At 43.7% G+C, this 26,741-nt stretch overlaps 1 long non-coding RNA gene and 1 pseudogene across 1 annotated transcript; one reads left to right on the top strand and one right to left on the bottom strand.

Moving 5' to 3' along the window:
• LOC135520267 (zinc finger protein 239-like) overlaps window positions 1-26,741 on the top strand; it is a 467,619-nt pseudogene that overhangs the window by 267,793 nt on the left and 173,085 nt on the right.
• On the bottom strand, window positions 16,966-26,671 carry LOC135521851 (uncharacterized). Its single transcript, XR_010452614.1, has 2 exons — window positions 26,114-26,671; window positions 16,966-17,804 (listed from the first exon to the last, which is right to left on the bottom strand). It is a non-coding gene; the product is annotated as an uncharacterized LOC135521851 (long non-coding RNA).

Raw genomic sequence — 26,741 nt, 5'->3', positions numbered from 1 at the left:
GTTGGACCCGCCAAATCAAATCAAATTTATTTAATTATAGAGCCCTTCGTACATCAGCTGATATCTCAAAGTGCTGTACAGAAACCCAGCCTAAAACCCCAAACAGCAAGCAATGCAGGTGTAGAAGCACGGTGGCTAGGAAAAACTCCCTTGAAAGGCCAAAACCTAGGAAGAAACCTAGAGAGGAACCAGGCTATGTGGGGTGTCCAGTCCTCTTCTGGCTGTGCCGGGTGGAGATTATAACAGAACATGGCCAATATGTTCAAATGTTCATAAAGGACCAGCATGGTCGAATGATAATAAGGCAGAACAGTTGAAACTGGAGCAGCAGCACAGCCAGGTGGACTGGGGACAGCAAGGAGTCATCATGTCAGGTAATCCTGAGGCATGGTCCTAGGGCTCAGGTCCTACGAGAGAGAGAAAGAAAGAGAGAATTCGAGAGAGCACACTTAAATTCACACAGGACACCGAATAGGACAGGAGAAGTACTCCAGATATAACAAACTGACCCTAGCCCCCCGACACAAACTACTGCAGCATAAATACTGGAGGCTGAGACAGGAGGGGTCAGGAGACACTGTGGCCCCATCCGAGGACACCCCTGGACAGGGCCAAACAGGAAGGATATAACCCCACCCACTAGAGGGTGGTGTGGGGGCTGGGGCGCCAACCCATGTCATTTCTCTCCTGCTATATTAGACCCACTACTATGTCATTTCTCTCCTGTTCTATTGGACCCACCACTATGTAATTTCTCTCCTGTTCTATTGGACCCACCACTATGTCATTTCTCTCCTGTTCTATTAGTTTTCATATCAACATTATTTCATTGTCCAGAAGCCAAAATCCTAGTTGCTGCAGCTTTAGACTCCCCCTCTTTCTAAGCTTATAAGAGAGATTTTCATCTGTCAGACATGAACCTCTACCAGGTGGACTGTGTAGAACGGTGTGTTCCTCTCTGTCAGATATGAACCTCTACCAGGTGGACTGTATAGAACGGTGTGTTCTAATAAAACACTATAGGAGTTGTCTCCAGGTGCATATTCATGCCATGAGGCTAGTAGCTTAGCATTTCTCTCCATTGAATACAGGCGGTTGACGTCAACAAACCTCATAGAATATAAACAATAGATTACAATAATAAGATGTATCCACCAATCCAAAGAAAGGATATGTGGGAGCTAGACAACAGTGCCGCTTTGTGGACAACGACTCCCCTTGTTAGGGTGGAGAGACATCTTGTCAGTATATCCATAATCTTTGGTGTAGCCAACCCAACTCTCGCATGGCACTATTGGGGGCCACTACACAAAAATCACTACATGCCGTGCCCCCCAGTCTGCGGTCAGCAGATAGACCCTTCTCAAATATATATGTTAAGTCACTTTTTGGAAACAGAAGGGAGAAAACAAGGGGTAGCTTGCTCTCTATGTCGTCTGATTCTAGACATATCAGTCATCATCCTAGGGCCCTCCGTTGAAGAGGTATTGACAAGCCAACTCCGAATATTCAAAGTGAACAAAAACTATTTAAGGCGGAACTTACTGGTGTTAATCAGATCTCCTATCTCCTCCTCTTTATCTTCCAATGTGATAGTAATCTGCCCTTCCTTCTTCACTCCAAAAACTGCATCATCATCTTTCTCTTCCAACCCCTTCTTTCACTGTAACAATCTCATCCTCTTTCACTCTGAACGAGTCTTCCTCTTCTTTCACTGAAACATTTTTCTCTTCTTCTTTCACTGTAACAGCCTCACCCTTTACTTCTCGTTTTACTGTAACATCCTCCTCTTCCTTCTCCTCTTTCACGACAACGTTCAGCCCCAGAGTTTCTTTCTCTATCCAGCAGATCTCCTCTTCTTTGACAGGAGGAGAGTAGTTTAGGGAGCTCATGGTCGGGGATGTTAGCTATCCATCATTAGCGACTAGGCTAGTGCTAACTTAACCAGACAGCTACTATAGCTGACTAAAACAAAATAACGTAAAATTACAATAAATAGGTTAACAAGTAGATACGACAGAAGTGTGTCTAAAACACAGCAGCTAATATAGACCGAAAGCATATAAATAGCTTGAATCTTTCGGCTATGTTGGCTAGCAAGCTACCGAGGTGGTTGACGAGCTGTTTCCCGAAGAACCGTCCACCAGATTATACGTCACGCTGGCAGCGTCGCCTGAAAGACGCACTTCGCCGGCTGCTGACTGGAGGGGAAACGCAGTCAGCAGCCGGATCATATTTTCATCATATTTTCAGACAAAGATTATTTTTTAAATGGATTTAATTAAATAATACTATTATACTGAGACATACAGAGACCTGAATGTGTTGATTGATTGGTGTGAATATATATATTTTTTATACTACAGCACACTTAAGGCAGTTTCATTCAGTCAAACTAAATCTAAATTAGCAGCTAGCTACTGTAGGTCTATACTGCTCCTACGTGGTGTAACAATACATCATGTAGAGAGAGGTACACTACCGTTCAAAAGTTTGGGGTCACTTAGAAATGTCCTTGTTTTTGAAAGAAAATCAATTTTTTTCATTAATAATTTATAAAAAACTGTTTTTGCTTTGTCATTATGGGTTATTGTGTGTAGATTGATGAGGGGAAAAATAATTTAATCCATTTTAGAATAAGGCTGTTACGTAACAAAATGTAGAAAAAGTGAAGGGGTCTGAATACTTTCCGAATGCACTGTATATATGGGGCAGCACTTAGTGACATCACTTCTTTAAACAGGAGGTACAAATATATAACATCGGTTCAAAATATCAACATTCAATGTATCAAAATATATGACCAAGATGGAAGTGGAAACGCAAGTCCAGCCACAATCCTAGAGGTTCACTGATGATCAACCTCCTCCTTCACATCTGACTCCTGATGATCAACCTCCTCCTTCACATCTGTCTCCTGATGATCAACCTCCTCCTTCACATCTGTCTCCTGATGATCAACCTCCTCCTTCACATCTGTCTCCTGATGATCAACCTCCTCCTTCACATCTGTCTCCTGATGATCAACCCCCTCCTTCACATCTGTCTCCTGATGATCAACCTCCTCCTTCACATCTGTCTCCTGATGATCAACCTCCTCCTTCACATCTGTCTCCTGATGATCAACCTCCTCCTTCACATCTGTCTCCTGATGATCAACCTCCTCCTTCACATCTGTCTCCTGATGATCAACCCCCTCCTTCACATCTGTCTCCTGATGATCAACCTCCTCCTTCACATCTGTCTCCTGATGATCAACCTCCTCCTTCACATCTGACTCCTGATGATCAACCTCCTCCTTCACATCTGACTCCAGTGATCAATCCAGAGCGTCTTCTTTTTTGGGGGAATCCCGATGGACGACGTCATCGAATAGGCCGTCATCACGACCACAAGTTATTTGTCATTCAGGTTATCAATAGGAAGAGCATCAGCAATATGTCCTGTCTGGTAACTTGTCTCATTTAATGGATTTAAATTGGCAGGTGCACAGGGAGAAACCCCATTAAAACACATTTTGAAGTCTTTAACTGTATCAAAGTCTGTGGCCTGTGATGTTGGGACAAATGATAGTCCCTTATTATACAAGAGACAAAATTCATAAATTCTACAGCACAACGGCAGAGTCATGTCTTCAGTGTAAAACTAACAATGACTCAATAATCCTTCTGGGAATGTTATGATATCAAAATTATGGGAGGAGTTAGAAAGTTGGCTGTCAGAAGTACAGTTATACAATGTAAAATTACTTTTAATCCATCTGTCTGTATATTTCAAGACATGGCATATGAGGATGCAGTGAGATACCCGATGGTTGGACGATACTTTTCTAATCAGTCATCTTAAATATTATACTTAAAACCTGGAAATCAGCCAATCATCTGTTGTTAATTCAATAGAATGGTAAAATGCTTTATCTAAAAGTTGAAAGTCAGTGGGCGACGGAGAGAAATAAAATGGTGCTGATGCGGGCGCTTGAGATGGGGGTGTGGTCTACTGGGTCTGGGCAGGTGTGATGTAGTTAATGGTAATGGAGGTGTGTTCTCCTGGGTCTGGGCTGGTGTGATGTAATTAATGTTTGTATGATGTTGTAATTTGTATGTTTATAAAATAAATATATAATGAATCTGCCCTATAATATACTAACAAAAAAAACAGTTGAAAAGTTGTGATCGTATAGTGGATTTAACATTTCCTACTAATTCCTAAATACATTAATTCCATGTGTCTCATATTCACAACATCAGAATAAACTGTCATCCATTTCAGTATCAAAAATTATCGAATTAACCTGAAAGATTACTGTGGAGGCGAAGAAGTATAATACACCTAAACTAACAAAACTGGGCTAATAAACTCGCTGATGTTCATGAGTTTATAAAACATATACTTTATACATTTCTCATAAATTACCTGCGTTGATGAGACACACAGTGTGGATGAATGATCAGTAGTCAACAGGGTAAAAATAGCACTCCTAAAGAAGATGCATTTTCCAGTTAGATACCAACTTGAAAGAGGGATCTTTAGCATAAAACCCACATGGAAAACTGAGATTTGGCAAGAAACATATAAAGAGAGGCTTACTTGACACCAAACCAACAACAGTAGATACTAAAACAGAAATTGCTAATGTACGATGTAAAGGGTGGATTTTATGATGTAATGTCAACTTTATACATTTCTATCCCAGAACCATTCAATTTTCAACTCACCCAAAGCAATTCTCCATAAATCTGCTGTGGATTACCCAGAATCCCGAAATAAATTAATACATATGTGATAATTCAAAAACATATCTGTTTGTGCTTATAGGGAAACATATCTTCAATACAACTAAGTTACTATTAAGTCTTTAACCACACTGGTGAGTAAAAACTCAGGCGTCCAACACTTGAACTTGTCTGAAAATAAAATAAACATTTTACTCAACTGCGTTACCACTCCAGTCAGCAGATCGCAGTCCGGGAATTTAGTGAGACTTTAAGGCGATGCTGTTGGTGTGACGTATAATCTAGTGGACGGAACGCTTAAAAGCTTTTTAGACACTTTAGTGTATATTAGCCACTGTGTTTTAAACCCACTTCTGTCGTCTAATTAGTTATCCGATTGAATTTCATATTTACGGTGTTATTATTCAGCTAGCGGGCTGGTTAGCATTAGCCCAGCTAACATCCCCGACCATGCGGTCACTAAGCTACTCTCCTTCTAAAGAGGAGGAAGATGTCATAGTAAAACAAGAAGTAGAGGGTGAGGCCGTTACTGTGAAAGAAGAAAAATAATCGTTCAGAGTGAAAGAGGAGGAGGATGTTACAGTAAAAGGAGAGGAGGGTGCCGTTTATGGAGTGAAGGAGGAGGAGGGAGAGATGACTGTTACATCGAAAAAGGAGGAGGAACCTGGATATCTGGGCCCGGTTTCCCAAACGCATCTTAAGGCATCCAATGGTTCCTACGATGAATTTAGCCATAAGATGGTTTTGAGAAACCGTTCCCTGATCAACACTAGTAAGTACTGTCTTAAAAACAGAGGCACAAACTCTGCAGTTGTTGAACGGATGTTTGGTGTTAAAGCGGAAATCTGCAATTGCTACATCCATATTGTGACTTTTAAATGATTTATTTATAGCCATTGATTTGTGAAGAATATAGCACATGCCTCATAAGCATTTTTTTACTCCTATGTTTTGAAACCATGTAAATAAACACTGTATAGCCTCAACATGGTTAAATCTATAATGTTGATATCATGGATGGCCAGTCCTTGCATCCATATCAAACCAAGTCTCTGGGCAGCCATTTTGTTGCTATTTAAAAAGAAAACACACACAACGCAGCAATCTGCAGTTCAAACAATAACATCTGTCATTCCACCACTTTTTACAGTTTTTAAAGTAGTTATATTTCTCCAACCCCATCATCTTCCTACCAAAACAGTGGTGGAATGGCCTGAGGAACCCCCCCCACTCCACTGCTGGACTTTGTAAATTCTGCCGTTCTGCTCCTGAAGTTTTCAGTAGTAGACTACAGATAGACGAGTAATAGACACCAGCAGCCGGCAAACTTTTCCAGTTGGAGTGCCAATTTATCTGAACATTACTACAAATCTGGTGCCAGTTATGATTTTCATATTCATATTTTCGTGGAAGTTTAATTTAATTTATAATAGTATCTCAATATTATTGTCTGTGATTAATCTACATTCTATCTAAATCTAAATGGAAATTATACAAATCCAAAAGTAACAGTGAGTTCTGGACAGACACAGCTGTCGGCTATAAGAAGTAATCAGGCATTTTATCACATTTCCACTGGATCAGATCATTACATTTTTCCCTTTTATGCTGAGTCGTTATCGAAAGGTCAAGAGCTGGAAATATTATACGAAAATACTTTTACGGAGCTATTGTCATACGCAATTGATTTTGATTAGACTTTGTTTACTTGCTGTTTGAGGTGAAGAAAAAATTACTTTAAGAAGCTCCACAACTTATTAGTGGTGCAGCGTTAAGACAGTGAGAAATACTATCCCCAAATGGGCACATTTATAGAGCTACATTTGCGCAAAGGCCAGGTAGATCCTAATACTAATCCTACTTCTTAAATTAAATTTTACTTGTCACATGCGCCGAATAGAACAGGTTCAAAGTTACAGTGAAATGCTTATACAGTGCCTTGCGAAATTATTCGGCCCCCTTGAACTTTGCGACCTTTTGCCACATTTCAGGCTTCAAACAAAGATATAAAACTATTTTTTTGTGAAGAATCAACAACAAGTGGGACACAATCATGAAGTGGAACGACATTTATTGGATATTTCAAACTTTTTTAACAAATCAAACACTGAAAAATTGGGTGTGCAAAATTATGGTTTCCAAAATGGGATAGTATTGTACATGCAACGTTTCCAAAATGGGATAGTATTGTACATGCAACGTTTCCAAAATGGGATAGTATTGTACATGCAACTTTCCAAAATGGGATAGTATTGTACATGCAACGTTTCCAAAATGGGATATTATTGTCCATGCAACGTTTCCAAAATGGGATATTATTGTCCATGCAACGTTTCCAAAATGGGATAGTATTGTCCATGCAACGTTTCCAAAATGGGATAGTATTGTCCATGTAACGTTTCCAAAATGGGATAGTATTGTACAAGTAACGTTATGCCCCCCTGTGAGTTAATAGTATTGCATGCTGTAGCAGGCTATATAAAGAGGAAGACCTCCATTGACGATTCAGTTTGTTGTAACATCTCGTCTGGACAGGTCACCGTCCTTAGTAAGTTAGTTAGCTAATTCATTATCACAAAAGTGATAACTGCTCTCTGTCAATCGGTCAATGTTTTTTAAATGTATTTTTTTAAACCTTCATTTAACTAGGAAAGTCAGTTAAGAACAAATTCTTGCAACCTTCCGGTTTCTAGTCCAACACAACACCCTGCCACTCCACTTGTGGAGGGAAATTAATATCTTAGACGGTAGCTGGAGATGGGATTCAAATGGTATTAATACAGTGTCTCGATGCATAATGCATAATGGTATTAATAGTGTCTAGACTACTTCTTTTGCATAAATGCCCATCAGAATCCAAACACAGTATTGCCACGCAGCGAAATGTTGCATATAATCTTTCAAGTCAGCCTGATAAAATATTGAACAATTTGTTCAAAGATAACTTGAAATGTGATATTAGGCCTGTATGGCAGTACTGTTATTGTATGGCAGTACTGTATTGGCTAGTGCTTTCTCCAATATGTTCTATTTTACATTACATGTCAATGCCATTTATCTTTCAATATTTTATATACACTGCTCAAAAAAATAAAGGGAACACTAAAAATAACATCCTAGATCTGAATAAATGAAATATTGTTATTAAATACTTGTTCCTTTACATAGTTGAATGTGCTGACAACAAAATCACACAAAAATGATCAATGGAAATCAATGGAAATCAAATTTATCAACCCATGGAGGTCTGGATTTGGAGTCACACTCAAAATTAAAGTGGAAAACCACACTACAGGTGGATCCAACTTTGATGTAGTGTCCTTAAAACAAGTCAAAATGAGGCTCAGTAGTGTGTGTGGCCTCCACGTGCCTGTATGACCTCCCTACAATGCCTGGGCGTGCATCTGATGAGGTGGCGGATGGTCTCCTGAGGGATCTCCTCCCAGACCTGGACTAAAGCATCCACCAACTCCTGGACAGTCTGTGGATGGAGCGAGACGTGATGTCTCAGATGTGCTCAATTGGATTCAGGTCTGGGGAACGGGTGGGCCAGTCCATAGCATCAATGCCTTCCTCTTGCAGGAACTGCTGACACACTCCAGCCACATGAGGTATAGCATTGTCTTGCATTAGGAGGAACCCAGGGCCAACCGCACCAGCATATGGTCTCACAAGGGGCCTGAGGATCTCATCTCGGTACCGAATGGCAGTCAGGCTACCTCTAGCGAACACATGGAGGGGTGTGCGGCCCCCTAAAGAAATGCCACCCCACACCATGACTGACCCGCCAAACCGGTCATGCTGGAGGATGTTTCAGGCAGCAGAACTTTCTCCACGGCGTCTCCAGACTGTCACGCCTGTCACATGTGCTCAGTGTGAACCTACTTTCATCTGTGAAGAGCACAGAGCGCCAGTGGCGAATCTTGGTGTTCTCTGGAAAATGCCAAACGTCTTGCATGGTGTTGGGCTGTAAGCACAACCCCCACCTGTGGACGTCGGGCCTTCATACCACCCTCATGGAGTCTGTTTCTGACTGTTTGAGCAGACACACGCACATTTGTGGCCTGTTGGGGGTCATTTTGCAGGGCTCTGGCAGTGCTCCTCCTGCTCCTCCTTGCACAAAGGTGGAGGTAGCGGTCCTGCTGCTGGGTTGTTGCCCTCCTACGGCCTCCTCCACGTCTCCTGATGTACTGACCTGTCTCCTGGTACCGCCTCCATGCTCTGGACACTACGCTGACTTACACAGCAAACCTTCTTGCCACGGCTCGCATTGATGTGCCATCCTGGATGAGCTGCACTACCTGAGGCACTTGTGTGGGTTGTAGACTCCGTCTCATGCTACCACTAGAGTGAATGCACCGCCAACATTCAAAAGTGATCAAAACATCAGCCAGGAAGCATAGGAACTGAGAAGTGGTCTGTGGTCACCACCTGCGAACCACTCCTTTATTGGGGGTGTCTTGCTAATTGATTTCACAGAAGTGTGATTGACTTGGCGTTAAACAACTCAATGTAAGTGTTCCCTTTAATTTTTTTTAGCAGTGTATATATATTTTACACTTGTAAGACTATTCTTTGACACATTTTCTCTTCATTTACTAAATTCTTGTAGGACAGAACATGGACACAATGCAATTGGGATCAAGAAAAAGGTACAGATGTTGTAGGACAGCTGCATTTGAAGTGTACATTTAACCTTCATAGCAGTCAATAAAAACTGAAATATATTAGCATACAAATGTGTGCAAATTATCTTCTCAGAAATTAATCAAGTCCATGGAATGGATAAACAAAAAAAGAATAAGGACTAGCAGAGGTAGAGAGGCGATTTAACTCTTTGCAAACTGGAAACCATTTATCCGGAGGCTGCATTCATCGTTGTTGGGGATTTTAACAAGGCTAATCTGAAAACAAGACTCCCTAAATTTTATCAGCATATCGATTGCGCAACCAGGGGCGGAAAAACCTTGGATCACTGTTACTCTAACTTCCGCGACGCATATAAGGCCCTGCCCCGCCCCCCTTTCGGAAAAGCTGACCACAACTCCATTTTGCTGATACCTGCCTACAGACAAAAGCTAAAAAAAGAAGCTCCCACGCTGAGGTCTGTCCAACGCTGGTCCGACCAAGCTGACTCCACACTCCAAGACTGCTTCCATCACGTGGACTGGGACAAGTTTCGTATTGCGTCAAATAACAACATTGACGAATACGCTGATTCGGTGTGCGAGTTCATTAGAACATGCGTTGAAGATGTCGTTCCCATAGCAACAATTAAAACATTCCCTAACCAGAAACCTTGGATTGATGGCAGCATTTGTGTGAAACTGAAAGCACGAACCACTGCTTTCAATCAGGGCAAGGTGTCTGGTAACATGACTGAATACAATCAATGCAGCTATTCCCTCCGTAAGGCTATCAAACAAGCTAAGCGTCAGTACAGAGACAAAGTAGAATCCCAATTCAACGGCTCAGACACAAGAGGCATGTGGCAGGGTCTACACAGTCAATCACGGATTACAGGAAGAAATCCAGCCCAGTCACGGACCAGGATGTCTTGCTCCCAGGCAGACTAAATAACTTTTTTGCCCGCTTTGAGGACAATACAGTGCCACTGACACTGCCTGCAACGGAAAAATGCAGTCTCTCCTTCACTGCAGCCGAGGTGAGTAAAACATTTAAACGTGTTAACCCTCGCAAGGCTGCAGGCCCAGACGGCATCCCCAGGCGCGCCCTCAGAGCATGCGCAGACCAGCTGGCTGGTGTGTTTACGGACATATTCAATCAATCCCTATACCAGTCTGCTGTTCCCACATGCTTCAAGAGGGCCACCATCGTTCCTGTTCCCAAGAAAGCTAAGGTAACTGAGCTAAACGACTACCGCCCCGTAGCACTCACTTCCGTCATCATGAAGTGCTTTGAGAGACTAGTCAAGGACCATATCACCTCCACCCTACCTGACTCCCTAGACCCACTTCAATTTGCTTACCGCTCAAATAGGTCCACAGACGATGCAATCTCAACCACACTGCACACTGCCCTAACCCATCTGGACAAGAGGAATACCTATGTGAGAATGCTGTTCATCGACTACAGCTCGGCATTCAACACCATAGTACCCTCCAAGCTCGTCATCAAGCTCGAGACCCTGGGTCTCGACCCCGCCCTGTGCAACTGGGTACTGGACTTCCTGACGGGCCGCCCCCAGGTGGTGAGGGTAGGTAACAACATCTCCTCCCCGCTGATCCTCAACACTGGGGCCCCACAAGGGTGCGTTCTGAGCCCTCTCCTGTACTCCCTGTTCACCCACGACTGCGTGGCCACGCACGCCTCCAACTCAATCATCAAGTTTGCAGACGACACAACAGTGGTAGGCTTGATTACCAACAACGAACAGACGGCCTACAGGGAGGAGGTGAGGGCCCTCGGAGTGTGGTGTCAGGAAAATAACCTCACACTCAACGTCAACAAAACTAAGGAGATGATTGTGGACTTCAGGAAACAGCAGAGGGAACACCCCCCTATCCACATCGATGGAACAGTAGTGGAGAGAGTAGCAAGTTTTAAGTTCCTCGGCATACACATCACAGACAAACTGAATTGGTCCACTCACACAGACAGCATCGTGAAGAAGGCGCAGCAGCGCCTCTTCAACCTCAGGAGGCTGAAGAAATTCGGCTTGTCACCAAAAGCACTCACAAACTTCTACAGAGGCACAATCGAGAGCATCCTGGCGGGCTGTATCACCGCCTGGTACGGCAACTGCTCCGCCCTCAACCGTAAGGCTCTCCAGAGGGTAGTGAGGTCTGCACAACGCATCATCGGGGGCAAACTACCTGCCCTCCAGGACACCTACACCACCCGATGTTATAGGAAGGCCATAAAGGTCATCAAGGACATCTACCACCCGAGCCACTGCCTGTTCACCCCGCTATCATCCAGAAGGCGAGGTCAGTACAGGTGCATCAAAGCTGGGACCGAGAGACTGAAAAACAGCTTCTATCTCAAGGCCATCAGACTGTTAAACAGCCACCACTAACATTGAGTGGCTGCTGCCTACACACTGACACAACTCCAGCCACTTTAATAATGGGAATTGATGGGAAATGTTGTAAATATATCACTAGCCACTTTAAACAATGCTACATTATATAATGTTACTTATATGCATACCTATATACTGTACTCTATATCATCGACTGCATCCTTATGTAATACATGTATCACTAGCCACTTTAACTATGCCACTTTGTTTACATACTCATCTCACATGTATATACTGTACTCGATACCATCTACTGTATCTTGCCTATGCTGCTCTGTACCATCACTCACTCATATATCCTTATGTACATATTCTTTATCCCCTTACACTGTGTATAAGACAGTAGATTAGGAATTGTTAGTTAGATTACTTGTTGGTTATTACTGCATTGTCGAAACTAGAAGCACAAGCATTTCGCTACACTCGCATTAACATCTGCTAACCATGTGTATGTGACAAATAAAATTTGATTTGATTTGAGGCAGGAGTGAGGACATTATCCCGCTATTTTGACAGTCCAGACCTCTGCCAGGAACTACAGACCTCTGCCAGGAACTACAGACCTATGTTACTATCCAAACTTCAGATTAAGACTCAGTCACACAACTTTCATATCACAGTCACACAATGCTATTCCCAAACATAACTAATCAATTAGTTGTTGTTACGAATCCCTTTTGCCCTGCAGTCTAGGGGGGATGGAAACATCTCATGCAAATTATAACAGTGAAAAGGAACAGTGAGAACAAAAATCACAGACACTTTAAATTTACCGTCAAACACTCCAGGCTTATTTTTAAACACACAGTAAAGGGGGCGGGAAAAGGGGCGCAACTGGACCCAAGGAAAGAAATCAGTATTCAAAAACACCCCTAAGCCTACCTGCTTCAACAACAGCTCACTAACCAATAAAATACAGTGGTGGCCCACACAGTTTTATCTAGTCTTTAGACAATATTTACCTATGGCTCATGGGCGACTTGTCTTGGTACCCCCTTTTCCCACCAAACAAACAAACAGTCAAACACCATAACAAAACAACACTCACAGGGTAACGGACAAAGTGATATGTAGTTGCAAAAACAAAAGAGATCTCCAGAGAGAACTTGATTGGGATACTTTTAAACCAAGGGAAAGGGGATGTGATTGGGTAAGGGGAAAGGAGCAGGTGTCTTCTGATTGGCGACTGATTGGTGGCACCTGATGAATAGGGCAGAAGGAAAGAAAATACACGCACAGGATACCTGTATCCGTAACAGTTGTTTTGAGACAATATTTTAACCTGCAGAAGTATTTCTCATGGTTAGTTCCTAGGATAATGCAACTCATACGTTTACACCTTTCAATACTTCTAAAATGGGGTACAGGTTTAAAACAATTACAGATGCACCTTACTACCTTCTATTATATCATAAATGGTCATAACTAGTAAACAGTTTGCACAGTTTGCAGAGATTTAACATTAAATGGCCAAAACTAGTTCACACAGATTCTAGTTGTCATCTAGTTCACAAAGATTCTAGATATCTAACGCTAAATGACCTGGCCAGCACATTTAAAATAATTGGAATTCACTACTTCTGAGGGTCACACAGACACTTCTCAGAATGAGGTCCTTCTTCCAATAGAGTTGAACCCGGTATTCACACAGAACCCAGTCACCATGGCCCCTCCCCAATCCCCACTGTGATCAATTCAGTGTCAGGGCGGCGCTAGGTCGCCTACAACCGACCAATGATAGGTATCTTTGAGTCAACTAACTCTCAGATCATCCTTCACTGACTCAGCCCGGTTTACACCTCCAAGGTGACCCCCTCACACAGGAATACACACTCAGAGCCTACGAGACTTTTATAAATAAACTCCACTTTACGTGTTTCGCTAACCCCTTTTTAAAGTACGTTTGAGATGTCGTATCCACTCGGCTCGCTGCCTCTCAGATCAAAGGTCGGTGCATCTGCTCCGTTCCCCAAGTGTGGTCTCCCTGAGATCCCAAGTTTGAGGGATACCTCGTGCACCATTTATCCAGGTGATCAGGAGCGGTCACCAAGTGAAGATTAACATCCCTGTCGCCAAATGTGGTTGTTATTTTTTTTAGTGTCAATTGAGGAGACAAACTAAGTCAGAGTTATTTTTAAACTAAATCTTTATTAACTTATTAATATAAGGGAGGAGGTCAAGACAACACACAAAGTGAATCAATTCAGTGCTCTACGATAATGGCTGGTCGACGAATCACCCCCAGATGATTCGTTGAGAGCCATGAAACAAAGGTCTTCTACAGCCAAAAAAAAACAACCTTTCAACTTACATGATGAACAACAGATGTATAGAACGGGTCACAAGGTCAAGATTTCTATGAAAGATACTTAATTCTCAGCAGACAGTATCTGCTGTAAAAACAGTACTCTTTGTGAGAAACCAGGGTCTGGCCCTGGGGTCATATAGAACAGAAACATTAACTCATGCTCTGGAATGCGGTCTCTTTAGGTTTCATCACCCAAAAGACATTGTAAATCTCCTGTCATTGATTTCTCCAGAGGCCCATCCTAAGTAGAACACACAGACACAATAGTTCTAAGAACCCACTATTCTGTTGCATAAAACAACTATTTGATGCAATAAAAGTATTATAACAATCTTGCAGTTTTGCTCTCAGTGTCCACTGAAAGTTGACATTTACCAACAACTGGAACATAAAAGACACGTACCATGAGACAGACTAAATCTGCCCAAGAAGAGGCAAACAAAAGAAAAACCCACACCAACCTTACAGACAGGAAGCAAACCAAAAACGGTAACGCATTTCCTCTGGTTTTCTAACAATACTACCATCTTCTTTTCTAACGCCATGCATTACCTTCCTACTCTGCCTGGCCCTAACCGACTTAAAGAACATAGCGGAACAAGTCTCATTATGTTCTAGAAAGCCACTATGCGCACGCTCCAGGAAAGCTCGAGCCTTCTGCTCCTGCAGCTCCCTGAGCTGCGCCTTTAGGGCTGCGAATCTCTCCCAGTCAATCGACCCGCCGAGGTTGCCTGCCTCGTACTCGAGTTCAATTAACCTTTGGATACGATCCACCTCCCTCCTTTCCTCCCTTTTTTTCCTTCTACAATAACCTATTATAAAAGCCCTTATCCTCCCCTTAACTAAATCCCACCACTCTAACACCCCCTCGCACATGGACCGGAGGCCGTCAAGCCCGAGTCCTTACATAACAGCAAGGAAGTGTCGTCGGCGTACTGCGTCATCTTAACACGCAGCCCACCGCTCCCAGGGATCAACAAGCCCTCCACCCCTGTGTCTGCCCTAATGGCAGCCCCCAGAGGCTCCATGTACAGTACGTAGAGGAGGGCCGAGAGTGGGCATCCCTGCCTGACCCCAGACGAGAGGTCAAAAACGTCACCTAAGTGACTATTTACACTAACTCGACACCCCGCTCCAACATATAATGTACGGATCCATCCTATAAACTTCTCCCCAAATCCTAATCTACCTAACACCCTGAATAGAAAAGATCTATTCACGCGATCAAAGGCTTTCGCCTGATCTAGCGCTGCTACCATTAAAGGCAGCCCTCTATCTTCAACCCAGGCGATGGAGTCCCTGATCAACTGTAGGTTCCATCTTATTGAGCGGCCCTCTACCCCGCACGTCTGATCCTCATGGACGACGTAGGGAAGGGCTGTGCGCAACCGGTCTGCTAAAACCTTTGCAAGAATCTTGTAGTCTACACACAGCATGGTCAACGGCTGCCAGTTGCTCCCTGAGCTGCGCCTTTAGGGTTGCAGATCTCTCCCAGTCAATCGACCCGCCGAGATTGCCTGCCTCGTACTCGAGTTCAATTAACCTTTGGATACGATCCACCTCCCTCCTTTCCTCCCTTTTTTTCCTTCTACAATATCCTATTATAAAAGCCCTAATCCTCACCTTAACTAAGTCCCACCACTCTAACACCCCCTCGCACATGGACCGGAGGCCGTCAAGCCTCCGAAAGAAACAAAAAAATGCATCAACGAAAGCCTGCTCCTCCAGTATATCCCGATCTAACTTCCAGTACCCCCTACCGAAGAGGCAGACTGGCGACCCCACCTGCAGGAACACCCCGTCGTGATCCGTGAAGAAAACAGGCACCAGCCGCCCAGACAACTGACCTAAAAACCTGGATACAAAAATGTAGTCGAGCCTCCGCGCAACCCCCCTGGAGTTGCGCCATGTAGGACCGACCATTGCCGGAGTAGTGTGCAGGCCACCATCAACCAGACCATGGCAAGCCATTAGCCCAGAGATGGCACCTGCACTGCTATCACCGCCTACCCCTAAATCTATATTAAAGTCTCCTCCTATCACCAAGTGCCTGTTTGTAACACAACGGTCGCCAGACAGTCCACCATCTCCCTCCTGTCTGCCGCCACCTATGGCCCATACATCCCAATTAACCTATATCTAGCTTCTCTAAACTTAACATCTATCCCCAAAACTCTACCCTGCATTATTACAAAAGTGTTCTCTATTTTAACCTCTCTATGCCCACACAAAATCCCTACTCCTGTTGAGTGCACCCCTCCTATGCCCCAAAAAGATTCTCCCTTATCCCACTCCCTCTTAAATCTACACACATCCCCACCATCCCTCAGGTGAACCTCCTGTAAAAAACAGAAATCAAACCCCACACCCTCTAAATAACAAAAAATGGCCCTCCTTTTAACATTATTCCTTAACCCCCTAACATTTAGACTAAAAAAACCCAGAACTATTCATTTAAATATTAACAACAAATAAAACCCTCAAAAACCAAAGAAAAAACAGGAGACTCACCCGATACTCCCCTGGTCCATCTCCACCGGCGGGGACGTCCTCTCCTCTCCTGACGCCCCCCCGTCCTCCATCCCAACCCATGACCCAGGGAGTGTGTTGGGTCCTCCCTCCCTCCCCACCCACCATCCCCCCCTCCCTGTTTGCCTCAGGGCTGCATGTAGGGGACCCCATCTCCTCAAACAGGAGTTGGGATCCCTCTAACAAACAGCCCACCGACCCCTCACTGGAGTCATCCACTAAAATGCAAGGGGCTGAGGCAAACCGGGAGGACAAATTGGAAGTTGTTTCACTTTCAACTACAACCAAACATATATTGGATGTCGGGCATTGTCTTCTTCTGAATTACATTTTGCTAAATGGGAATAGCGCAATGTCAAAACACAGTTTTAATGTGTCCAAATCAATAACCAATATGCAGAAACAGTTTGGGATATATTGAAAACCTAAACATTGAAAAGTTGCATTTTGTTTCAAGTGGGTCACCAACGTTGTTAGTACTATTTATGAGATTCAACAAAAAGTGACTATTTCATTTCAGAGCCCGGATTTCCCCCTGAGGCTAATATCCATATCATGTTGAAATCAATAGAACAGGGGACAAACGTTTAGGGTTCTACATTGTGACATCTTTAAAATACTCCTTCTACAATGTTAAAACATTCTACATTGTGACTTAATTCATTGATATCTTGAAACAACACCTTAATTATTTTTTTTAATGTTTAATCAGAGATCTTTTATCAGAGTATCTCTTCCCCTGTGTGTGTTCTCTTGTGTATATTCAGCCGGTCTGGCCGAGTAAAACTCTTCCCACATTGATCACAGCTATAAGATTTCTCCTGTGTGTGTTCTCTGGTGTATAGTTAGATAGCTAGAAGTAAAACAACTCTTCCCACATTGATCACAGCACAGATTCTCTCCTGTGTGTGCTCTATGGTGTATAGTTAGACAGATAGAAGTAGAAAAACTCTTTCCACATTGACTACAGCTATATGATTTATCTCCTGTGTGTGTTCTCTGGTGTATTTTAAGTTCTACTGAATAGTTGAATCTTTTATCACAGTCAGAGAAGCAGTGGTAATATTTATTCCATGTGGCTTTCTGCTGGTGTTTCTTGAGGAGTTCTGATCTGGAGACTCTTCTCTGCCTTGTCAGCATCTTGTTGTTGTTGTTGTTGTTGAGGCTCCACGATAGTCACATATCTCTCCTGTGTGAACAACAAAGTCAGACGGTTAAAGGCCCACAATAGCAGAAGTCCACTGTTTATTTGAGGTAAAAGGTGATGCCCAGAGGTCTGTTGAATTATTTTACAATTGTCTTAAGACAGTCAAGACCTAAGCAGTGTGCCAGACGACCTTTAGTCTCCAAAAAAGGCCCCTTTCTGTGTTTGCTAAAATTGCGGCACGAGGGCGACGCACACACAATTTGATTGCAGAAACACCTCCCTGCTAATGAGGAAACCACTAGTTATGGATGTAGTATATCTGCTAATGAGGAAACTACTAGTTATGGATGTAGTATATCTGCTAATTAGGAAACAACTAGTTATGGATGTAGTATATCTGCTAATGAGGAAACCACTAGTTATGGCTGTAGTATATCTGCATGGGACAAAAATGGTGAGCAAAGATTTTAGTTTTCCACAATGTATTCTGAATATTACAGTGCGAGATCTGGAGTGCTACTCAAGGACACTCACATTAAGCTCTGTGTCCATTCACTAATTCACAACTGTGGGGGGAAATTCAGGGGATTTCTCATAGGCTGACAGCAAAAATAGCCTCCATTTCCAGGTTGCTTATGAGTGCATTTCACACTTCTTTTGGATTATAATTGTAAGACTCGTTTGAATGTCCTGCTTAATATGTTTGTGTTATTGTCGCAAATCAACTGCTTTACACTTAAAAAAAACTTCAACCAGTAAAATGCTCTTTAGCTAACTATGTCATCAGCCTGAAACTGAGGGTTTGTACATTAAGTGTTTAACAAATTGGCCCATAACTTCACCTAACAACAACATAGACCTACTGTAGGACCCATAACTTCACCGAACCACAATAACTACAGACATACTGGAGCACGTGTGTGTTGTACAATACAATAGAGGCAGGATACTGTCCACATGATTAAAACCTCTTACAGCTCCCCCCTACTTTGTTCAATTTCCGCCTGAAGACATACCCAAATCTAGCAGCCTGTAATACTCTAACGTTATGACTATAACTACTGTTCCCTGAAGGAGGGAAATTAGGTACAACATACTATTAAATCCACCCCTCGCTGGAAGCACCGCCTTTCACAGGTGATGAGCGTGAGTCTCGGATTTATTCCTTCAATTTAATACCTCTCTTCACCGACCCAGGAAGGGGCAGAGCCAATCAGGTGTTGTACCTCGTTTCCCTCCTTCAGGAAACCGTAATTATAGTCAAAGTTATACGTCCTTTCAGTCGGTCAACTTCAGTACAACATACTATGGAGAAATAGATTAATTCCCCATGCTGACCCAAACGGATACTAAATGAAACAGCCCATGGCAGACCACCCAGACCTGACCCCGCAAGATGCGTCAGTTTTATTCATGTATTCGCTGTCTTTTTTTTAAACACTCCTGTCAATGTCGAGTAAGGACGCACACCTGATTACCCATATAGAAGTAGGACTAGTCTACCTGGCCTGCACACAAATGTAGGCCTAAAAATGTGCCTATTTGGGGATGTCTGATAGTATTTCTGATTGTCTTAATGCACCACCACTAATGAGTTGTGGAGCTTCTCAACAAAAAAAAGATTCAGTTTCTCCAACTAATGTTTTCTTCTTCTCAAACAGCAAGTAAACAAAGTCTTATTAGAATCCATTACGAATGACAATAGTTGCTTAAAGTAGCTCTCACCCTTTCGATAACCACTCAGCATCATTTTAAATCACATCGTACCTTCTCCGCTATGCAATCTGGTTTCCGAGCTGGTCATGGGTGCACCTCAGCCACGCTCAAGGTCCTTAACGATATCATAACCGCCATCGATAAGAGACATTACTGTGCAGCTGTATTCATCGACCTGGCCAAGGCTTTTGACTCTGTCAATCACCACATTCATATTGGCAGACTCAACAGCCTTGGTTTCTCAAAGGATTGCCTCGCCTGGTTCACCAACTACTTCTTTGATAGAGTTCAGTGTGTCAAATGGGAGGGCCTGTTGTCCGGACCTCTGGCATTCTCGGGCCGACTCTCTTCTCTGTATACATCAATGATGTCGCTCTTGCTGCTGGTGATTCTCTGATCCACCTCTACGCAGACGACACCATTCTGTATACTTCTGGCCCTTCTTTGGACACTGTGTTAACTAACCTCCACACGAGCTTCAATTCCATACAACTCTCCTTCCGTGGCCTCCAACTGCTCTTAAACGCAAATAAAACGAAATGCATGCTATTCAACCGATCATCACCTGCACCTGCCCGCCTGTCCAACATCACTACTCTGGACGGCTCTGACTTAGAATACGTGGATAACTACAAATACCTAGGTGTCTGGCTAGACTGTAAACTCTCCTTCCAGACTCACATTAAGCATCTCCAATCAAAAATTAAATCTAGAATTGGCTTCCTATTTCGCAACAAAGCTTCTTTCACTCATGCTGCCAAACATACCCTCGTAAAACTGACCATCCTTGACTTCGGCGATGTCATCGATAAAATAGCCTCCAACACTCTACTCATCAAACTGGATGTAGTCTATCACAGTGCCATCCATTTTGCCACCAAAGCCCCATACACTACTCACCACTGCGACCTGTACGCTCTCGTTGGCTGGCCCTCGCCAAACCCACTGGCTACAGGTTATCTACAAGTCTCTGCTAGGTAGAGCCCCGCCCTATCTCAGCTCGCTGGTCACCACAGCAGCACCCACTCGTAGCACACGCTCCAGCAGGTGTATCTCACTGGTCACCCCCAAAGCCAATTCCTCCTTTGGTCACCTTTCTTTCCAGTTCTCTGCTGCCACTGACTGGAACGAACTGCAAAAATCACTGAAGCTGGAGATTCCCATCTCCCTCACTAGCTTTATGAACCAGCTGTCAAGAGCAGCTCACAGATCACTGCACCTGTTCATAGCCCATCTGTATACAGCCCATCTATCTACCTTATCCCCATACTGTATTTATTTATTTTGCTCCTTTTGCACCACAATATCTCTACTTGCACATCCATCTTTTGCACATCTACCATTCCAGTGTTTAATTGCCATATTGTAATTACTTCGCCACCATGGCCTATTTATTGCCTTAACTCCCTTATTTGACCTAATTTGCACTAACTGTATATAGATTTTGTTTTCTTTTTTCTACTGTATTATTGACTGTATGTTTTGTTCATTCCATGTGTAACTCTGTGTTGTTGTATGTGTCGAACTGCTATGCTTTATCTTGGCCAGGTCGCAGTTGCAAATGACAACTTGTTCTCAACTAGCTTACTTGATTAAATAAAGGTAAAAAAAATGTAATTAAAGGGAAAAATGTAATGCTCTGATCCAGTGGAAATGTCATAAAATACCTGATTACTTCTTATCTGTTGCACAAATAGCCGACAGCTGTGTCTGTCCAGAACTCACTGGCGCGGGAAACTGAGGGCCCAGAATATTTTATACAAGGATGCAAGTTTCGGAGGACCCAGTTGATAGTTGATAGAATGTTTCAAGTTTGTTGTAGACAGGCCAAGTGCAGCCAATGTGATTGATAGGATATTTATTTTTATCAGGATATTTTCTACCTGCAAGCTGCAAATGTTTTTATTTGTTGGCTTTATGTAGTCTATTTTTACATAGTTGGCAATGGCAATAAAAGTTACTTTTAGATTTGTATAATTTCATTTAGATTTAGATAGAATGTCAATTAATCACAGACAATGATTTTGAGATACTATTGTAAATTAAATGAAACTGTTCCACAAACATATGCAAATGAACTGCTGCTTCCGGGTTGGAGCGAGCGGTCACATCTACACTTCGGTCCGCAGGTAGTATAACTTTTCATTACATTTCATTATAGTACAATGGTTTGATTTGTCTAATCTTAGCAATTTCTTCTTAGCTAGCTACATAGCCGTCTTTGTATCAAAGATAATTGCGTAATTATCATATTTCGTCGTCCTAACGTAGTCTACACTGCTATCTGCCCAGCAGCTAGCTAACGTCCACCGTCTCCCGAATACCAGCACTGTAGAAACTATTACACTCAACTGAACGACTTGATTAGTGTAGTGTTAGCTAGCTACATAGTTGTCTTTGCTGTCTTCGTATCCAAGATAATTGTGTAGTTTAGAGTGTGTAGACTTAGAGTGATTATCTTAATTTACCGAGGTTAGCTAGCCAGCTATTTGTCGTCCTTAACGTAGGAGATACTGCTAGCTAGCTAGCCAACAGCTAGCCAACGTCTACCGAATAGAACTTCAACAACCCGGTCAACATTCCGCTTCGCTCCACAGGTAGTATCACATTTTCATTTCACTTCATTACAGTACAACGGTTTGATTTGTTTGATCGTAGCTAGCTAGCTACATAGCCGTCTTTGTATCAAAGACAATTGTGTGGTCTAGAGCGATTTTCTAGGTTAGCTAGCCAGCTATTGTCGTTCTTTTAACGTAACGTAACGTATCAACACTGCTAGCTAGCCAGCTAGCCCCCGAATAGCAGCACTGTAGAAACTATTACACTCAACGGAACGACTTGATTAGTGTAGTGTCAACAACGCAGCCACTGCCAGCTAGCCTACAAAGTCAACAACGCAGCCACTGCCAGCTAGCCTACTCCAGCAGTACTGTATCATTTCAATCATTTTAGTCAATAAGATTCTTGCTACGTAAGCTTATCTTTCTGAACATTCGAGACGTGTAGTCCACTTGTCATTCCAATCTCCTTTGCATTAGCGTAGCCTCTTCTGTAGCCTGTCAACTATGTGTCTATCTATCCCTGTTCTCTCCTCTCTGCACAGACCATACAAACGCTCCACACCGCGTGGTCGCGGCCACCCTAATCTGGTGGTCCCAGCGCGCACGACCCACGTGGAGTTCCAGGTCTCCGGTAGCCTCTGGAACTGCCGATCTGCGGCCAACAAGGCAGAGTTCATCTCAGGATATGCCTCCCTCCAGTCCCTCGACTTCTTGGCACTGACGGAAACATGGATCACCACAGATAACACTGCTACTCCTACTGCTCTCTCTTCGTCCGCCCACGTGTTCTCGCACACCCCGAGAGCTTCTGGTCAGCGGGGTGGTGGCACCGGGATCCTCATCTCTCCCAAGTGGTCATTCTCTCTTTCTCCCCTTACCCATCTGTCTATCGCCTCCTTTGAATTCCATGCTGTCACAGTTACCAGCCCTTTCAAGCTAAACATCCTTATCATTTATCGCCCTCCAGGTTCCCTCGGAGAGTTCATCAATGAGCTTGATGCCTTGATAAGCTCCTTTCCTGAGGACGGCTCACCTCTCACAGGCCTGGGCGACTTTAACCTCCCCACGTCTACCTTTGACTCATTCCTCTCTGCCTCCTTCTTTCCACTCCTCTCCTCTTTTGACCTCACCCTCTCACCTTCCCCCCCTACTCACAAGGCAGGCAATACGCTCGACCTCATCTTTACTAGATGCTGTTCTTCCACTAACCTCATTGCAACTCCCCTCCAAGTCTCCGACCACTACCTTGTATCCTTTTCCCTCTCGCTCTCATCCAACACTTCCCACACTGCCCCTACTCGGATGGTATCGCGCCGTCCCAACCTTCGCTCTCTCTCCCCCACTACTCTCTCCTCTTCCATCCTATCATCTCTTCCCTCTGCTCATACCTTCTCCAACCTATCTCCTGATTCTGCCTCCTCAACCCTCCTCTCTTCCCTTTCTGCATCCTTTGACTCGATCCCTCCGATGTCAACAACTACAGACCAGTATCCCTTCTCTCTTTTCTCTCCAAAACTCTTGAACGTGCCGTCCTTGGCCAGCTCTCCCGCTATCTCTCTCAGAATGACCTTCTTGATCCAAATCAGTCAGGTTTCAAGACTAGTCATTCAACTGAGACTGCTCTTCTCTGTATCACGGAGGCGCTCCGCACTGCTAAAGCTAACTCTCTCTCCTCTGCTCTCATCCTTCTAGACCTATCGGCTGCCTTCGATACTGTGAACCATCAGATCCTCCTCTCCACCCTCTCCGAGTTGGGCATCTCCGGCGCGGCCCACGCTTGGATTGCGTCCTACCTGACAGGTCGCTCCTACCAGGTGGCGTGGCGAGAATCTGTCTCCTCGCCACGCGCTCTCACCACTGGTGTCCCCCAGGGCTCTGTTCTAGGCCCTCTCCTATTCTAGCTATACACCAAGTCACTTGGCTCTGTCATAACCTCACATGGTCTCTCCTATCATTGCTATGCAGACGACACACAATTAATCTTCTCCTTTCCCCCTTCTGATGACCAGGTGGCGAATCGCATCTCTGCATGTCTGGCAGACATATCAGTGTGGATGACGGATCACCACCTCAAGCTGAACCTCGGCAAGACGGAGCTGCTCTTCCTCCCGGGGAAGGACTGCCCGTTCCATGATCTCCCCATCACGGTTGACAACTCCATTGTGTCCTCCTCCCAGAGCGCTAAGAACCTTGGCGTGATCCTGGACAACACCCTGTCGTTCTCAACTAACATCATGGCGGTGGCCCGTTCCTATAGGTTCATGCTCTACAACATCCGCAGAGTACGACCCTGCCTCACACAGGAAGCGGCGCAGGTCCTAATCCAGGCACTTGTTATCTCCCGTCTGGATTACTGCAACTCGCTGTTGGCTGGGCTCCCTGCCTGTGCCATTAAACCCCTACAACTCATCCAGAACGCCGCAGCCCGTCTGGTGTTCAACCTTCCCAAGTTCTCTCACGTCACCCCGCTCCTCCGCTCTCTCCACTGGCTTCCAGTTGAAGCTCGCATCCGCTACAAGACCATGGTGCTTGCCTACGGAGCTGTGAGGGGAACGGCACCGCAGTACCTCCAGGCTCTGATCAGGCCCTACACCCAAACAAGGGCACTGCATTCATCCACCTCTGGCCTGCTCGCCTCCCTACCACTGAGGAAGTACAGTTCCCGCTCAGCCCAGTCAAAACTGTTCGCTGCTCTGGCCCCCCAATGGTGGAACAAAGTCCCTCACGACGCCATTACAGCGGAGTCAATCACCACCTTCCGGAGACACCTGAAACCCCACCTCTTTAAGGAATACCTAGGATAGGATAAAGTAATCCTTCTCACCCCCCCCCCCTTAAATGATTTAAATGCACTATTGTAAAGTGGCTGTTCCACTGGATGTCATAAGGTGAATTCACCAATTTGTAAGTCGCTCTGGATAAGAGCGTCTGCCAAATGACTTAAATGTAAATGTAAATGTAAAATCATAACCGGCACGCAAATAGGTGGAAATGGTAAGATAAATCTGGGTTGCTGACTGATTGTGTAGCCTATTACCAGCAACGTCAGAATTTATGAAGGTTAGCAGGACGATGTGGCTCAGGAAGAGTTTATTCTCTTCTGGTATTGCGATATTGATGTAACGGCATGAAAATAATTTGGCTGAATATTATACAATGACTTAACAGCTCTAACAATTTGAACCCCACAGGAAATCTACACTGGCAATTATAGAATACACTATATAACCCAGAAACCTGGTTAGACTATCATTATGACATCATGGATGAATTCTAGAATGTACTATATATCCTAGAAACCTGGTTAAACTATCATTATGACCTCATGGATGAATTCTAGAATATACTATATAGCCTAGAAACCTGGATAAACTATCATTATGACCTCATGGATGGCCAGTCGTTGTATTCATAGTGTAGTGAATTCAGGGGATAGCCCTGAGCTGAACTCAAACTTGGGTCCAGCGACTGTCAAACCAACACCTTAAAACTGTTACGCCAAGATTACTTAACTTCTTGACGAGGTCCCTATGAATTTGAGAGTGGTTACATTTCTCCAGCTCCCATCCCTCAGCTGTTAACCAAACCCAAGTCTCTGGGCAGCCATTTTGTTGCTGTTTAAATACTAGGTTGTCCCTTTTAAAAGCCACAACAATCAACCAATCTGCAGTTCAAACAATAAAGCTGTAATTACACCACTGTTTTGGTAATAAGATAATGGATGGGGCTGGAGAAATGTAACTACTCTCAAATTCATAGACAGACCTATGGATGCAAGGACTGACCATCCATGATATCAACATTATAGTTTTAACCATGGTTTGAGGCTATACAGTGTTGGTTTACATTGTTTCTAAACATTGGAGTTAAACAAGTTTATTTGGGGTTCTGATGGGGTACAACTATTGAACTAAGCTCATGAGGCATGTGTTATACTCTTCAATAATCACTGTTTATAAATAAATAATTTAAGAGTCCAAATATGGCTGTAACAATTGCAGATTACGCCTTTAACACTACACATCAGTTCAACGGCTGCTGAGTTTGTGCCTCGGTTTTTAAGACAGTACTTACTAGTGTTAACCAGGGCACGTTCATCATTAGAACCATTTGATGCCTTAAGATGCGTTTGGGAAACCGGGCCCAGATATCCAGTTTCCTCCTCTTCTTCCTCCTCATTTTTCGATGTGACAGTCATCTCCCCTCCTCTTTCACCCCATAAACTGCATCCTCCTCTTTCTCTTCCTCTTCTTTTACTGTAACATCCTCCTCTTTCACTCTGATCGCGTCTTCCTCTACTTTCACCTCACCCTCTATTTGTTTTTGTATTTTAACAACCTTCTCTTCCTCCTACTCTTCTTTCACTTCTCTAGGAGAGTAGCTCAGTAAGCTCATGGTCGGAGATGTTAGCTAGCTAGGCTAATGCTAACTTAACCAGCCCGCAAGCTGACTAATAACAACAACACCGTAAATATGAAATTAAATCGGATAACTAACTAGACGACAGAAATGGGTTTAAAACACAGTGGCTAATATACACTAAAGCGTCTAAAGAGCTTAATTGGTTCGTCTATTTTGTCTATCAAGCTACCAAGGTGGCTGACCAACTGTTGTGCTGTTGAAAGAAGCATTCCGTCCACTTGATTATACGTCACACCAGCAGCATAACCTTAAATTCCCAGACCGCTATCTGCTGACTGGA

This window comes from Oncorhynchus masou, chromosome 4 (assembly GCF_036934945.1).
Source record: "Oncorhynchus masou masou isolate Uvic2021 chromosome 4, UVic_Omas_1.1, whole genome shotgun sequence".
Classification (NCBI taxonomy): Eukaryota; Metazoa; Chordata; class Actinopteri; order Salmoniformes; family Salmonidae; genus Oncorhynchus; species Oncorhynchus masou.
The sequence above is the reverse complement of the archived record's forward strand: the minus strand, read 5'-3'. Positions and strand labels throughout refer to the sequence as shown.